This window comes from Anomaloglossus baeobatrachus, chromosome 7 (assembly GCF_048569485.1).
Source record: "Anomaloglossus baeobatrachus isolate aAnoBae1 chromosome 7, aAnoBae1.hap1, whole genome shotgun sequence".
Lineage (NCBI taxonomy): Eukaryota > Metazoa > Chordata > Amphibia > Anura > Aromobatidae > Anomaloglossus > Anomaloglossus baeobatrachus.
In genome coordinates this window covers 247591088-247605503 of record NC_134359.1, presented here as the reverse complement: position 1 = coordinate 247605503, position 14416 = coordinate 247591088, and the positions used below count along the sequence as shown (strand labels likewise).

General features: G+C 50.5%; 1 long non-coding RNA gene across 1 annotated transcript in view; it reads left to right on the top strand.

Moving 5' to 3' along the window:
- The window catches only part of LOC142245366 (uncharacterized), a 121679-nt gene extending 110961 nt beyond the window's left edge, over positions 1 to 10718 (top strand). Inside the window, exons 4-5 of the long non-coding RNA XR_012724767.1 lie at positions 2141 to 2263; positions 10650 to 10718. This is a non-coding gene — a long non-coding RNA (uncharacterized LOC142245366). The remainder of the gene's footprint in view (positions 1 to 2140; positions 2264 to 10649) is intronic.
- The last annotated feature ends 3698 nt before the right edge of the window (positions 10719 to 14416 follow it).

The following is a 14416-nucleotide window of genomic DNA, read 5'->3' as shown; positions in this document are numbered from 1 at the left end:
TCGCACTGGTTGCCTGCGGGGGGCGCTGAAGCTGCGACGGTGGGGCTACTTACCGAGCCAGGAGGCTGGAAGAGCGGGCAGGAGTGACGGTCCCCGGGAGTCTCGGCGCCGGGGGGTGACGTCAGGCGCCAGGAAGGAGGGGGGCGGCGGTTGCATAGGAACGCTAGTCCTTAGAAGAATTTGAAAAGCCCGCGCACGCGGGCTGAATACCCGGCTGGGGGCGTGGCCAGGAGAGCGCGCGGACACAGAGGGCCGCAATGAAGCCGGGGGCTAAATTTTAAGGTAGGCCCCGGAGGGGATGCCAGGCCGCAATGGAGCCGGGGCCTAAATTTTTAAGGGTAGGCCGCCGGAGGAGACGCTGGGCCGCAGTGGAGCTGGGACCTAAATTTGTAAAGGTATGCCGCCGGAGGAGACGCCGGGCCGCAGGGAGACGCCGGGCCGCAATGGAGCCGGGGCCTAAATTTTAAGAGTAGGCCGCCGGAGGAGACGCCGGGCCGCAGTGGAGCCGGGACCTAAATTTGTAAGGGTAGGCCGCCGGAGGAGACACCGGGCCGCAAGGAGACGCCTGGCCGCAATGGAGCCGGGGCCTAAATTTTAAGAGTAGGCCGCCGGAGGGAACGCCGGGCCGCAATGGAGCCGGGGGCTAAATTTTAAGGGCAGGCCGCCGGAGGGGACGCGGGCCGCACTGGAGCCGGGGGCTAAGGTTTGAGGATAGGCTGCCGGAGGGAACGCCGGATAATGGACGCCATGGCAGGGGGGCCGGTCGGGGAACACAGGGAGGTCACGGAACCGGGGAAATAACAACCAAGGGGCCTAAGGTGAGGGGTTCTAGGGGAGATATGGGACTCCCTGACCCAGGTGGAAAAGACTCTGGGTTTCTATACCCGGGATCCCTCCCCATAACCCGGGACGGGGAAGAGGAGGGAGGAGTGGAGTACTTATCTGAGGTCCCGGCTTGTCTTGAGGTGATCCTGGATCCATCCTGGAAGGCGAGCGAAGACGTCTCGACGGTCGTCCCGGGCATAGTCTAGGGGAGACCGGAAAGGTACCTCTCCATCCTGGGTACGGTCTTCGTCCTCCTACCCCACAATCAGGCTCGGAAGCGAGAGAGTTTGTGGAGGGGGGCAAGGACCATCCGCCTGTCCCTCTGTGCGGATGCCCCCCAAACAGTCTTGAGAGTGTTAGAGGGGTAGGGTCCTGCCAGACAGACACGGAGGAAAACGGAAGTGGCGGACGGACCCCACTTCTGTGCGACCGGTCTCTATGTGGGAGAGCAGGGTGAGCGATTACACCCTGTCGCCCGACGAGCTGTGTCTGAAAAACAAAGGGAAAACATTAATAAAACACAACAATACAAACCTGAGGGGCTGAGAGCAGCCCCTGCGTGTCCAACCTCCTCGGACACTAAGCAAAAACTGATCTCCTCAGCTTCGGTCAGTGGGTGTATACTGCAGGGGAGGATCCATCTTTCTTATTTGCATAGTGTCACCTCCTAGTCCCAGCAGCATACACCCATGGTTTTCTGTGTCCCCCAATGAAGCGATAGAGAAATAAACACAGCTGACCCGCTGCTGTCGGGAGATTGTGTGCCGTGATGCGATACGATGTGACACGACACTCGCATCACGGCACACAAGGACCTTTGATGACGTCAGACCAGTCTATAGCCAATGAGGTAATACAACATTCACACGTGACTGGTCACATGGGTATGACATCACGGAAGGTCCTGTAACTCTGTGCTGGTTACCGGGCGGCACAGCAATGATCGGAGGCAGAAGCGGCGGGAGACAGAGTCTGCAGGACGCGTCGCGGGACCTGTAAGTATGATCATAATGTTTTTTAATAATGAGCTTTCTTTTACAGCCCCTGGACCCGAACTGTAACACGAGATTCCCAGGAAAGGTCGTGATCGGGGTTGTGCGCACAATCACCATGTGTTCAGTACAAACCCCCAACTTTACAGTTCAGGATCGCCCATCACTACTGATGTGTAGTCTCCATGAGGACTGGAGTTTGGGGAAACCTGATCTAGATAACACTTTGTCTGATTTGGCAGAATTAGTGACATGGAGAGAATCTGCTATATTGGGGGCTGGAAGTTCTTCTGACATTACATTATTTTTCTCTCCTCTTGTAGAAACCTGAGGCTGATGAATGGGGAATGGCACCAATGCTATGGAGGACGCCCTGAAACCTGAAAAGAGCGTAAATCAGGCTCTGCTGCCTCCACAAGATCACTACTGAGCACATGGACCCTCATGTAAGTGACTGTATAACTTGTATAACACCACAATTCAGATTTGTAAATATTTTCTGGAAAGAAGAGTTTAGACCCTTGTGACCTGGGGGCGTATGACCCTGCACGGAGGGGCTGACATTACGGCTCTGCTCACACTCTGTCACCTCTTTTCTCATTGTGAACCTGTTTCTAGGGGGCTCCCGCCTCTCCTCTGGGGGCTCTGGGATCAGGGATTTGCTCTGAAAAGTCCGAAATTATGTGCAGCAAAGATTGTCTCGTCTGGTGTCAAATGCTCTATTTTGTCACTTTGTACAGAGTAACTATTAGAAATGACAGCTCCATGGTGGTTGATTTGCCATAAACCATGTACAGAGCAAGGACACCACAGCGCCCTCCATCATGTAGTGGTCATTCCTGGGTACTGCAACTCTCCAATTTAATTCATGGGAAGTAAGTTGCAGCCAGTAATCGGTGTATGGGGCTGTGGCAGGCAATCCTCCATGAGATGAATAGTCTATCCTGCGCACACTGCTACACTGTAACAAACCCTCTGTATTACATAACCATTTAATGTGATTAACCAGTTTAGAAAAACACAATTTCCAAATTTATGGAAATCTGAGAACTTTCTGTTTTCTCATCTATTAACTAGGGTGGAGAAGACCAACAATTGGTGTCTCCTGCTCTTGAGGAGCCAACACCTCCATGATTTCCATGGACAGCGTAGAGACTAAAAAGTAATACTACTATTGAGGTGCTGTAGAGAGATTGAGCACTCGCTGCTGGGTGTCCACTAAAATCAGGGCATTTATACAGAAGGGATCAAGTGATCACCTGAGACTTCCCTAACAAAAGGCTCAATCAAGAGCCAAAGACCTCTATGGGGTTTATTCCCAGCACCATTACCTACATGTATTGTATGGGAAAACTTTACATGAGACCGGACGACCCCATCAAAGTCCATAGTGCTGGAGAATAAGACCCCGGGGCCAAACCCACATTCACCCAATAGACGCCCAATGAAATAAAGACAAGAACAAAGATGTAGAGGGGTAAAAAGATTTTTTTATTTATAGATAAAGGCTATTACTTATTGTATTATGTATAAGTGTAATTTATCCAACTATTACATCAATAATCCTATTTATGGGCATTATTTGTTTTACTAATTTATGTTTGTTTTTGTGTCAACTAAAAAAATGTTGAATCCAAAATATTATAGTTAACAAAAGTTCTATTTTTTAAAAATATTTTTTTGCTAGCAATATAAGAACCTTTTTTAATTATTTTTTTACTTTCCTAAACCTACTTATTGGCCGCGTTGATCCAGAGGAAGGCGAAAACCCCCTGTGAGGAATCGGCCAATTATCCTTATATCAGGGGGGAAAATTCCTTCCCGACCCCAAATATGGCGATCAGAATAAATCCCAGGATCAAGGGCTCATATTTAATGTGTGAGACATAAGTGCAATTTTTTTTTAAATATTTAATTATTTTCTATTTTTGGAGTAATTTATGTTTATGTTTGTGTCAATTTTTGTACTAAAATATTTTACATAAATTATATTGTTTTCATATTTTTACACAATTTTATTAATATAGATGGTTTGGTTTTTTTTGCTATTAATAGGAGGATCTACTTTTTTATTCTATTTTCCTAAACCTACTTATTTATTGGCTGTTGATCCAAAGGAAGGCGAAAACCCCCTGTGAGGAATCGGCCAATTATCCTCATATCAGGGGGGAAAATTCCTTCCCGACCCCAAATATGGCGATCAGAATAAATCCCAGGATCAAAGGCTCCTAACCTGATTGTCATGTGAGATTTTTTTTAATATATAATTTATTGTTATATATATATGGATTAAAACATTTTGGTTTCTCTAAAATAATTTTTGAAAACTTTTTTTGGACACTAATTATGTATAAATCTACTTATTGATCTATTATACTAAACCTATTTAAGGCCGTGTAGATCCAGAGGAAGGCGAAAACCCCTGTGAGGAATGGGCCAATTGTCCTCATATTAGGGGGAAAAATTCCTTCTCGACCCCATATATGGCGATCAGAATAAATCCCAGGGTCAAAGCCGAAATCTCCCTCTACGATCTGTGTCTATGTGTGGATGTCTATACCTATTGTGTAGTGTGTGTGCCTATACCTATCATGTAGTGTGGGGGTCTATACTTATCGTGTGGTGTGGGGGTCTATGATTATGTAGTGTGGATGATATGGATGTGGTGGGTGCTGGGTGACATACTTACCCGGCCTGTGCAGAGCCGAGTTCAGGGATAATGGACATCAAGCACAGGCCGCTCCTGGGGGGCAGAGTATCTTCAGGCTGGACGATGTCCGGTGTCAGCCCAGGATTGGAGGATGCAGAGTGAAGAGCGTGGTGCAGGGCCACGATGGCAGAGGTAGGGCATGAAGATGTTATGGAGAGAGATGGTGTTCTATGGCAGCCGAGGTGACACACAGCAGCAGAGGCTTGAGGTACGGGTCAGGAGGCAAGAAGTTCTGGGCAGTTGGCACGGGCTCATCCTGCAAGACATAAGAAGATTATTCAGAAACTTCAATCTCCAGATCTTCTGTTATCTTAGAGGAATGATCTTTATAATGAAGCATTCCTCTATGTAACATCAGATATGATGTATGGATATAATGACTGGTGTTCTGCGTGTACAGCGGTCAGGGCCAGCATCAGCACCTGGCATACATGGGCAAATGCCAGGGTTCTGAACTGCCGGGGGGGCCTACTCGCCGTCGGCAGTGGCGGTGATGTATCTCTCAGCCCCTGGGTCGATTTCAGGGGAGACCGCAGTGCTCGGGCGGCAGCCGCACTTTCCTGCACGCAGCGTGTCACTGCTGAGCTTTGTATGCAGGGACAGTGAAGTTCATCTGTGGGCGGAGCTAGCGCGCAGTGTGCTGAACTCCCATCCACAGATGAAGAGAAGGTACCTGGAAGGAGCCTATACACTCTAGCATCTACCATGAAGAGAGGAGCCGCAGCACCAGTATTCCGCCGAGCTGCATGTCCCCCCAGAACTGTCCCCTGACCACAGTGCTGTATACCCTCCAGAACTGTCCCCTGACTCACCACAGTGTTGTATACCCTCCAGACCTGTGTGTCCCCTGACCCCAGTGCTGTATACCCCCAGAACTGTCTACCCCCCAACCACAGTGCTGTATATCCCCCAGAACTGTCTGGCCCCTGACCCCAGTGCTGTATACCCCCAGAACTGTCTGCCCCACATCATAGTGTCACGCTCCCCGGGTCCCGACGTCGTTTCTCACTCACTGTTCCTGTCCCCGGGTCCCCTGCCTCCAGCCACACGTCCTCCTCGGCACCGCTCCCTGCTCTGGCCTCCGGCACCCGGGCGTCACGCATGTGCATTAGGGCGCGCGCGCGGTCACTGACTTCCTCTTAAAGGCCCTGCACTCCCTAACAGGATATTGCATCAGTCAGGGTCAGGTATATTAGGAGCTCCCTGCCTGGAGGGCGTCGCCTGTTCGTCAAGTTCTGCAAGCTAGGAGTCCAGGTCCTCTTGTGCCTTGCCTGTGCTAACTCTGTCTCTTTCGTAGAGTCTGCTCTGCCTCCGTAACCGGCTCCTGAATTCGGGTTTGCCAAGAGGTCCTCCGGTGTCCGTCAGCGGGGAATCCCACCACCGTTACGTCTGCCTCTGCCTGTCTGTGATCCCCGGCTTCACCCGGCTGCCTCCCCGTCACATCCAGCTAACCCGGATCCCGTCTGAGCTTCCTAACCAGCACCCGTACCGGACTCCCGTAATTGTCTCCAAGAACTCTGTGGCTCTAAAGACTCCGTTCTACCCGTTCCCTGAGGGACGCTATCCCGGTCCCGCTAGTACTCCGGATACCGTGTACCTAGGCCCTCTGGTGGGGTGACCGGACAGTCCCTGTATAGGGGTTAGCTCCAGGTTGCCTCACTGGGGGAGTCTGGTGCACGGCCCAGAGGATCCACCATCACCCGGACCTAACACATAGTACTGTATAGTCCCAGAACTGTCTACCCCCACAGTGCTGTATACCCCCCCAAAATTGTCTGTCCCCTGACCCCAGTTCTGTTTCTCCCAAAAACTGTCTGCCCCCACCACAGTGCTTTATACACCCCACAACTGTATGTTCCCCCACCTCAGTGCTGTATACCCCCCTCTAGAGCTATATGTCCCCCCACCTCAGTGCTGTATACTCCCCTCTAGAACAATATGTCCCCCCACCCGAGTGCTGTATACCCCCAGAGCTGTAGTTCCCCCCCATCCCAGTGTGGTATACCCCCAGAGCTGTATGTCCCCTACCACATGGCTCTATACCCCCAGAGCGTTATGTCCCCCCAGCCAAGTGCTCTATACTCACCCATAGCTATTTGTCCCCTCACCCCAGTGCTGTATACCACCCCAGAGCTGTTTGTCCCCTCAACCCCATTGCTGTATACCACCCCAGTGCTGTATACCACCCGAGAGCTGAATGTCCTCCTCTAGAGCTTTATGTCTCCCTATTGCTGTATACCCGAGCGTCTCCTGTAATGTATATACAGCAGTGTCAGTGTGCTCCGTGTGTGGCCATGTCTGTTAGTCATGGCCACCAATAAGCGCGGCACAGCCACATGCCCGGGAGGAGCTGGATGGGCGACAAGCGGGGGAGGTGAGTGCATCTGCTGCCGGCTTCCCCATATAAATATCTAATATGTCTGTGAGTATGTATGATGTGTATCTATGTATGTCAGTGTATATGACTGTGTATAGATTTATGACTGTTTATATGTATTTTTATGAATTTCTCTTTAAACATGTATATGTACGTATGCCTGTATGTGTATGTATCTGTGTATGTGTGTGTCTGTGTGTGCATAGGGTCCACTGAGACTATTTCACCCGTGGCCCACAAAAACCTGGATCCGGCCCTGACAGCGGTCACTCACCATATGGTCGTGGATTCTCTCACAGCCCAGATCTTTTCATCCACCTAAGAATAACAGAGTCATAGTTTAGTCAGAGGCAAAGACAGTGAGAGAAGACAAGGACAATGGAAATGACCACAAGACAAGAACATCTGATGGGTGTTATCCCCAGACAAGGAGGTTCTTACCGGGCCCAACTTGGTGATATGTAATTAAATCCGGCCACGGGGTCAAGGGCTGTCTTTACTTCCGGCCACTGCATAAAAATGTTCTCCAGAACTGGCCTGAATGGTGTAAATGGCGGCCGTGCTCTCCTTTTCTCCAGATCCTCCCAGCCAATGGTGGTAAAGAATGGATGCGCTCTGATGTTCCCGCACACACCCAATCGCTTCTGGGGATCTTTCTGCAGCAGTTGCTGGATAAGGTGTTTCAGGTCAGCATCAAGCCAAGATGGAATTTCAGGCTCTTCTTTGGTGACATCTTTGTAAGCCGTTTTGCCGACAGAGCCGATGTAAAATGGGGAGCGTCCTCTTGCAATCATGGACACCACAATCCCCAGGCTCCCCCAGTCAACTGCTGTGCCGTATGATGTTTTGCGAAGCACCTCAGGAGCCATGTAATGGAAACTGCCCGTCACTCCACCGATGGTATTGGAGGCGGTGACACCATCTCGGGCGAGTCCCAGGTCAATAATATGGATGTGGCCTTCTGCATCCAACATGATGTTCTGCGGCTTTAGATCTCTGCAATTAAAGAGGAAAACAGAATGATAAATCTTTCCATTGATACTAGAGATGAGAAATGGGTCAGTGCAGGACTGGGCGGAGAAGATAAGAATATAGAGGGGACAGACAGAAGGTGGAAAGTTCTGCTTACTGGTGGACGATGTTGTGTCCATGGAGGAACTGAAGGCCACATACCATCTCTGCTGTGTAGAATCTGATGGAGAGAACAGAGTGTAGTATCAATGTCATCCCCGTCACTTCTGTCCTGCCTGGACCACATACTCTTCCATTCCTGTCTCAGCTACATCCCAACCTCAGCTTTTATTTTTTTGGCATACCGTCCTCTTTCTTACCTTACAGTGTCAGTGTTGAAGTAGCCGCACATGTCAATCATAGCGTTCAGGCTGCCAACGGACAGATACTCCATGATGAAAAACGCATGCTTCCGAGACTGTTGTGCGGCATACAGGTGACATAAGAATGGACAGTCTCTGGCCGCTAGGAGTATCTGCCGCTCTCTCATGATGGTCTTTTTGTTGCGCTCTTTCTTTTCAATGATCTTTACAGCCATCTTGATGTTTCGGCCGTGGACTGATGTCAGGACCACCTGAGGAAATTAATAGAGAATGCACATGGAAGGTGGAAATCATCTGGTTTATCTACTGCACAAGAAACCGGTGGAGTAAGTGGTGTGTGAGACTTTTAGTAACAAGGTACTTATAGCAGAGCAAAGCTATCGGCACAATGACCAGTCTGATTCTTGGATCCTCTATGGAGACATCTTCACCCCTTTACGACCAAGAACGTACTGTACATCATTGGCCACCTCCATCTGGTTACCATGGGCTCCAGCGGTGAGCCTGCGGTGATCCCTGTACATGTCTGCTAATCTGATCAGCAGAGATGTGTGAGATGTGTGGCAAACAGGCGCAGGTGGATCGGAGATCGTGCTGTCAAATACTGACAGCTCTATTTAAATAGCTGCAGCGGGGATTGCGCTGTTCCCCAACACTATCGGTGGCCCCTTGATGTGATTACAGGGCACCAATGTGTTGCCATGGTAGCGCGGGGTCAGCTGATGACCCCTGACACTGCTATGACTCACTTCCTGTGAGAGCCGGAGAAGTGCTGACACTCACAGATCAGCATTTCTCCTGATCAGAGCGATGCTTCTCTGATCAGTTTAAATGAACAAGTGATTGGACACTGCAGTGAAAAAGTTCCCTAGGGGGACTAATGAAATAAATTAAAAATGTAAAAAAAAAACCTTTTTGCCCCATTGAAAATAAAACAGTTAAAAAATAAAAAAATATACACACATTTGATATCGAAAACCAATTCACAAAAATTAGCCACAACAGAGAAAAAAATTATTATAATCTTTATTAAATTAAAAAAGAAAAAGCAAGAAAAAATAACACAATGGAATATGGGTCCGGACAGCAAAAAATCAATATACTGCACATAATTATATAAGGTTCAGCCAGCGCTAGAATATATAGTGTATTATCTAAAGATAATAGAATATGTAGGCAGTATACCCATAATGCAAATATGCAAGGACTACCAAAGTGCAATTGTGCAGCAATGTGTAGTCAGAGGGCGTACATGATCACTATGTAACTCCAAATAGCAGCTACAATGGAAAATGCTGGAAATGTAAACCGTGCACCCAAAGTGCAAATGTGCAAACAATGTGTAGCCAGGGGGCAAATGTACAGTGGGTGCGGAAAGTATTCACACCCCTTTACATTTTTCACTCTTTGAAAAACAAAGACCAAGTTCAGTGAACCTCATAATGATGGTAGTGTATATGAACCCCATAGAATACATACAAAAACTTGTGAACGAGGGGGGTATATTTCATGTTTTTTTGGAATAAGAATTACTGCACCACAATTGTGAAAAAAGTATACAGTTTTTATTATTACAAAAAATACAAAATACTGGAAATCACATGTGTTTGCAGTTAGTGATTAGACATACATAGTTAAAATCCAATTAAATGAGACAGAGAAAAGAAGGTCACAGGGAGGAAGACAGGCTACCCCTTAATTTCTGTGCAGGGAACAGGATAGTTAGATTATATCTCAGATGGCCATATAAATAACCAGAGAAACATAGGTATATCCCCTAAGATAGTAGAGTAATGGAGTGCTTATACATGAAAAGTAACCAACAGGATAAGGTCCAAATCAGGGCCTGAACACAATAGTATGTAACACCACCAGCGAGTACATAGCATAATCTCAAATAAAGAAGAAAAAAAAAATTCATACAATGGTGAAGATTGGCACCTGAAGGACCTACCTGTGGTATGTATAGCACCCAAGGAGGGGAGTCTGTCAGCCTCACATGTGGACCCGGTCCCGACATGTATTTCGCAAGTGCTTCAACGGGATTGTCAGTCTAAATTATCTGCTGAGACTATCTACATACCAGTATATGGACTAGTGAAATTCAACATTAACCATTTGGGAATGAAAAATACTGTAAGCTTCCCCCCTTTTATTTACAATCACATGTTTTGGAGGAAGTTCTCTGGTCACATTCTATACTCTTGGTGATTGGGTTCTTTTTTTCAAGTCGGAGTATGTAATTGGATCCTCAGTAAATCATTCTAGGTCTAAAAGTTTTTTGATGTGGAATTTACACTCTGATTGGGCCACCATCCCCCTAGATATCAGTGAGTAAATAATGTGTTCTGAAATATTTACTGTCTGAATGCATTTTACTAATAGGTGGTCTTTGTATGTATATTTTTTAGGTTGAAACCTTTAATAAAAACTGAAGAGATTCAATTTTGCCCTATAAAAAATTTGGATTAAAATCTAGAGAACGGCTGAAAAAATCTTCAGTGATGAGGTTTTTCATATAACATTGTGATATCTGTATATGCCTATGATTTCGCTTCTCACTTTCCTTTTATCAACTGAATGTATTATGACATGCTGTAAACACCATGATGAACCTCCAGTGTAGGAGGAGAAACACGTCGGGTGAAAAGTATTGAATGTAATCAAATCAGAAGTTGGTAAAAAAAGTCATGTAAATACTTTTGTGACTTCAGGGACAGTTTTATCTGGGTGAATATATTCTGAGCACTCCCAGTTTTCTTATCTTGGACTTGTGGGAGCCTCGGAGTATAGACATATGATGCCCTGGACCCCAGGGGTCACAGAATAACACTACATACACACACCCCCTCCCCCGGTCAGGAACACCAGTCAAACAAAAACCCTTGTTGCCTCCCTCCAGGGTCTGATGTCCACACCAGGTGGGGCGGAGCCAGGCAGTTGGCCCCGCCCACCGAGGAGTTCACAGGCCTGGAGGCGTGAAAAGTAGTTGGTGAGAGAAGGTGAGAGTTAGTGAGTCGAGTAGAGTTGAAGTGGAGAGGTGGAAGTGAGAGGAGCGGAGACTGTGTGTGTCTGGGTCGGAGCCCAGGCACCATCAGCAAGGTCGGCAGACGGTGGTGGCCGTCTGCAGGAGTTGGTGGAGGTCAGCGGAACCGTAGGACCGGCGTCGGGAGGTGGCCCGCCGGTACCGAACTGGGGAGCAGATTGAAGCCAAGCACCAAGGCAGGGTACTCAGACCCCGACCAGGCTCGGAAGCCGCCGTAACGGTCAAATTCTCTGATTGCGGTCTGGACCTCAGGGGTTCATTCCCAACTAAGTCCCGTCAGAAGGCAATAGCCCAACCCGTCCGGATAAGAGCCACCGCCAACGGCTAGAGATCCAAGGGCCAGCGCCTACGGGCTCTCCTGACACGTAGAAGCCGGGGAGCGGACTACCCGTGGGAATCCATAGGAGTCAAATACTTACACATAGGTGCAGGGAACGACAGCCACCATCAACCCGTCCGGGGAGAGTGAAGACACCGCAGCCGACTGCGGGCCCCGTCCATCCAGCCGTTTGGTTTACCAGAGACTCTGTTCTTGTCTATCTGAGTGAGTACACCAGTGTCATCCGGCACTGCGCTGCACCGCAACGTTGCGTCCGCGCTGCCTCCCCGCATCGGCACCTGCACCTATCCCTCCTCCCTACTCCCCAAACGGGGCGCCGGGACCAACAGCCCCTACCCACGGAGGGGTCAACACCTTAGCTGTTCTCCGCCATCGCTCCTGGGATCCCCCGTCACCAGCAGCGGTGGTGCCCACATCACCACGACCCATGGGTGGCGTCACAACCGACATCCCCTCACAAACCAACAACCTTCCTTTTTTAACTCGTGGGCGAGGAGGCGCTGCTCGAGCCCCCGGGTCCGGCCCTTGCTCGAGCTACCGAGGAGCAGAAGCACCGGACTCGAGCGCCAGCGAACCCCCAGGTGAGCGGCGTTTCCGACCCCTCCGCCCGCGACAACTTGGCGTCACGAACAGGATCCTACCCATCTACTTACCAGTAGAAGTGCGCCTTGCAGTCCCTGCCGGCAGTGTCCGGCTGAAAATTTTGAAAGCCCGCCATCTTGGGCGCGAAAAGTTCCCGCTCGAGTCGTCTTCCCCAAGCAGGGAAGGCGCGAAAAGTGAAGCCCCGCCCCCGAGAGAAGGAGGTGCTGGAGAGAACCAAGGGGGGGACGGGTGAAGAATGGCGGCATGTAACTAGCGCTGCAGAGTGCAGGGACGCAAGGACTCTGCCGAAACCCGTTCCTGGACCCAGCAGTAAGATGTGCTAGGAGCTCCAGGCCACAGTCCACTCCATGATGGCGGAGTGGATGTCGGAGATGAAGGGCCTGGTTGCAACCGTGCGGGCATATGAAGTGGAGGTGGTCTCCGAGAAGCGGGTAAGCGACCCACGCCCCTATGTCCCCAAGGGAACGGCCGCTGTGGCTGAGGGGCCCGGCCTGCTGCCATCCACCACGCCACCTTCCTCACTGCCCATGCCCACGGCCACCGCCCCGACCGACCCGTTACCCCTGTCACCGGTAGCGGAGCCCGCATCGTCTGTGGGAGAGGGCCCAGACCTGGGGCCCCCGGGCCTTACCTTGGTCACCGCCGTGGCACCCGTCCCAGCTTCCATCCCGGCTGCGACGGAGATGACAACGGCCCCGGCAGTCCGCCCGGTCACAACGGAGGCGATCATCGCCCAGAAGCCAGCACCGCAAGTCCCGCTGACCGCTCCCAGACACCCGGCCTCGGCTGAGGCACGGAGGGGATGTAGCTGCCAAGCGGCAGAAAAGGCCACGTCACAGCGGGGTCCCTCGTTACCAAAGGCGCCGGTCGTAGCCAGCATGGAGGGACTCCGGCTGGGCCCGTTCCCCACACAAGCCGACCCGGAGCAAGCAGAAGGTGCTCTACACTGGGAACGGCAGCAATGGCAGCTGCGCTACGAGATCGCTGTTTAAAGAGAAGAGTGTTGAAAGGTAGCGGTTCCCGGCTACCTTGCTGTCGGTCCCCGTGGGGACCCTGTTGATGTTCCAGTTGGCCTTCAAGATTAAAGAGTGCGCTTGAGGAGCAGTTGTACCCGCACCGCCGGCAGCTGAAAATGGAGTTATGTGGGACAGTGTCACCCCTGAGTGAGGGTGGCATTGGGGGCTCGTGCTGTCCGGTGGTGGACTGTGGGAAAGCTGCAGGAGGAAGCTGTACCGGAATCAAGTGTTGTGGATAGTCCCTGGGACCCAAGAGAACAGTCCCCGTCGGGACCCTACAGCAAGTCCCCGTTGGGACCCTACAGTTTGTGTTTTTCTTCAGGCAGCGCTGAGCTGTGAAGTACCTATCCCCGTTAAGACCTTAAGTTATGTGTTTTTCTTAAAAGCCCCTGCCCACATGAGGAACTGCTCATGAAGATGGCCGAGAACTTGCAGGCCACCCACGAACTTGTGAGCTTGTAAATAATTCCGGGCTGGAGTTCCGTTAACCACCTCCGGAGAGGCAGGTTGGAGGAGGGACCCGCAGCAGAGTAGGCTGGGGTCCGGTCACCACCGGGACCGGTGACCATCCTCCAGGGTCAGGGGTCCCCCTTGATGTGGGGCCCCCTGAATGACAGTCGGGTGCGAGATACCGTACCCGTTCCCGCTTGGGCAACCTGAACCAGGTTCTGTTTTCCGGACTGGGGAAAAGGGGTACTGCCCGCTTCTTAGGGGCAGCATCAAAGTTTAGGTTGTTTGGGTGGGGAAGCGGAAGAACTGGGACCCGTCCGTTGTTATTAAAAGTTTTTTTATTGATGTTTGCAACGTTTAAGTAACATGCCTCCCGTCAGGGAAGATTTGAAAATGCATTCCATTGTTTTTCCCTGTTATTTATCGTTTTCAGAAAAAAAATAAAACCGGTGGTGGATGGGCAGCCCGCGGACGGTCTGCGTTTTACCAAGGGGGAGTGTGACGCCCTGGACCACAGGGGTCACAGAATAACACCACATACACACACCCACCCTCCCCTGGTCAGGAACACCAGTCAAACAAAAACCCTTGTTGCCTCCCTCCAGGGTCTGATGTCCACACCAGGTGGGGCGGAGCCAGGCGGTTGTCCCCGCCCACCGAGGAGTTCACAGGCCTGGAGGCAGGAAAAGTAGTTGGTGAGAGAAGGTGAGAGTTAGTGAGTCG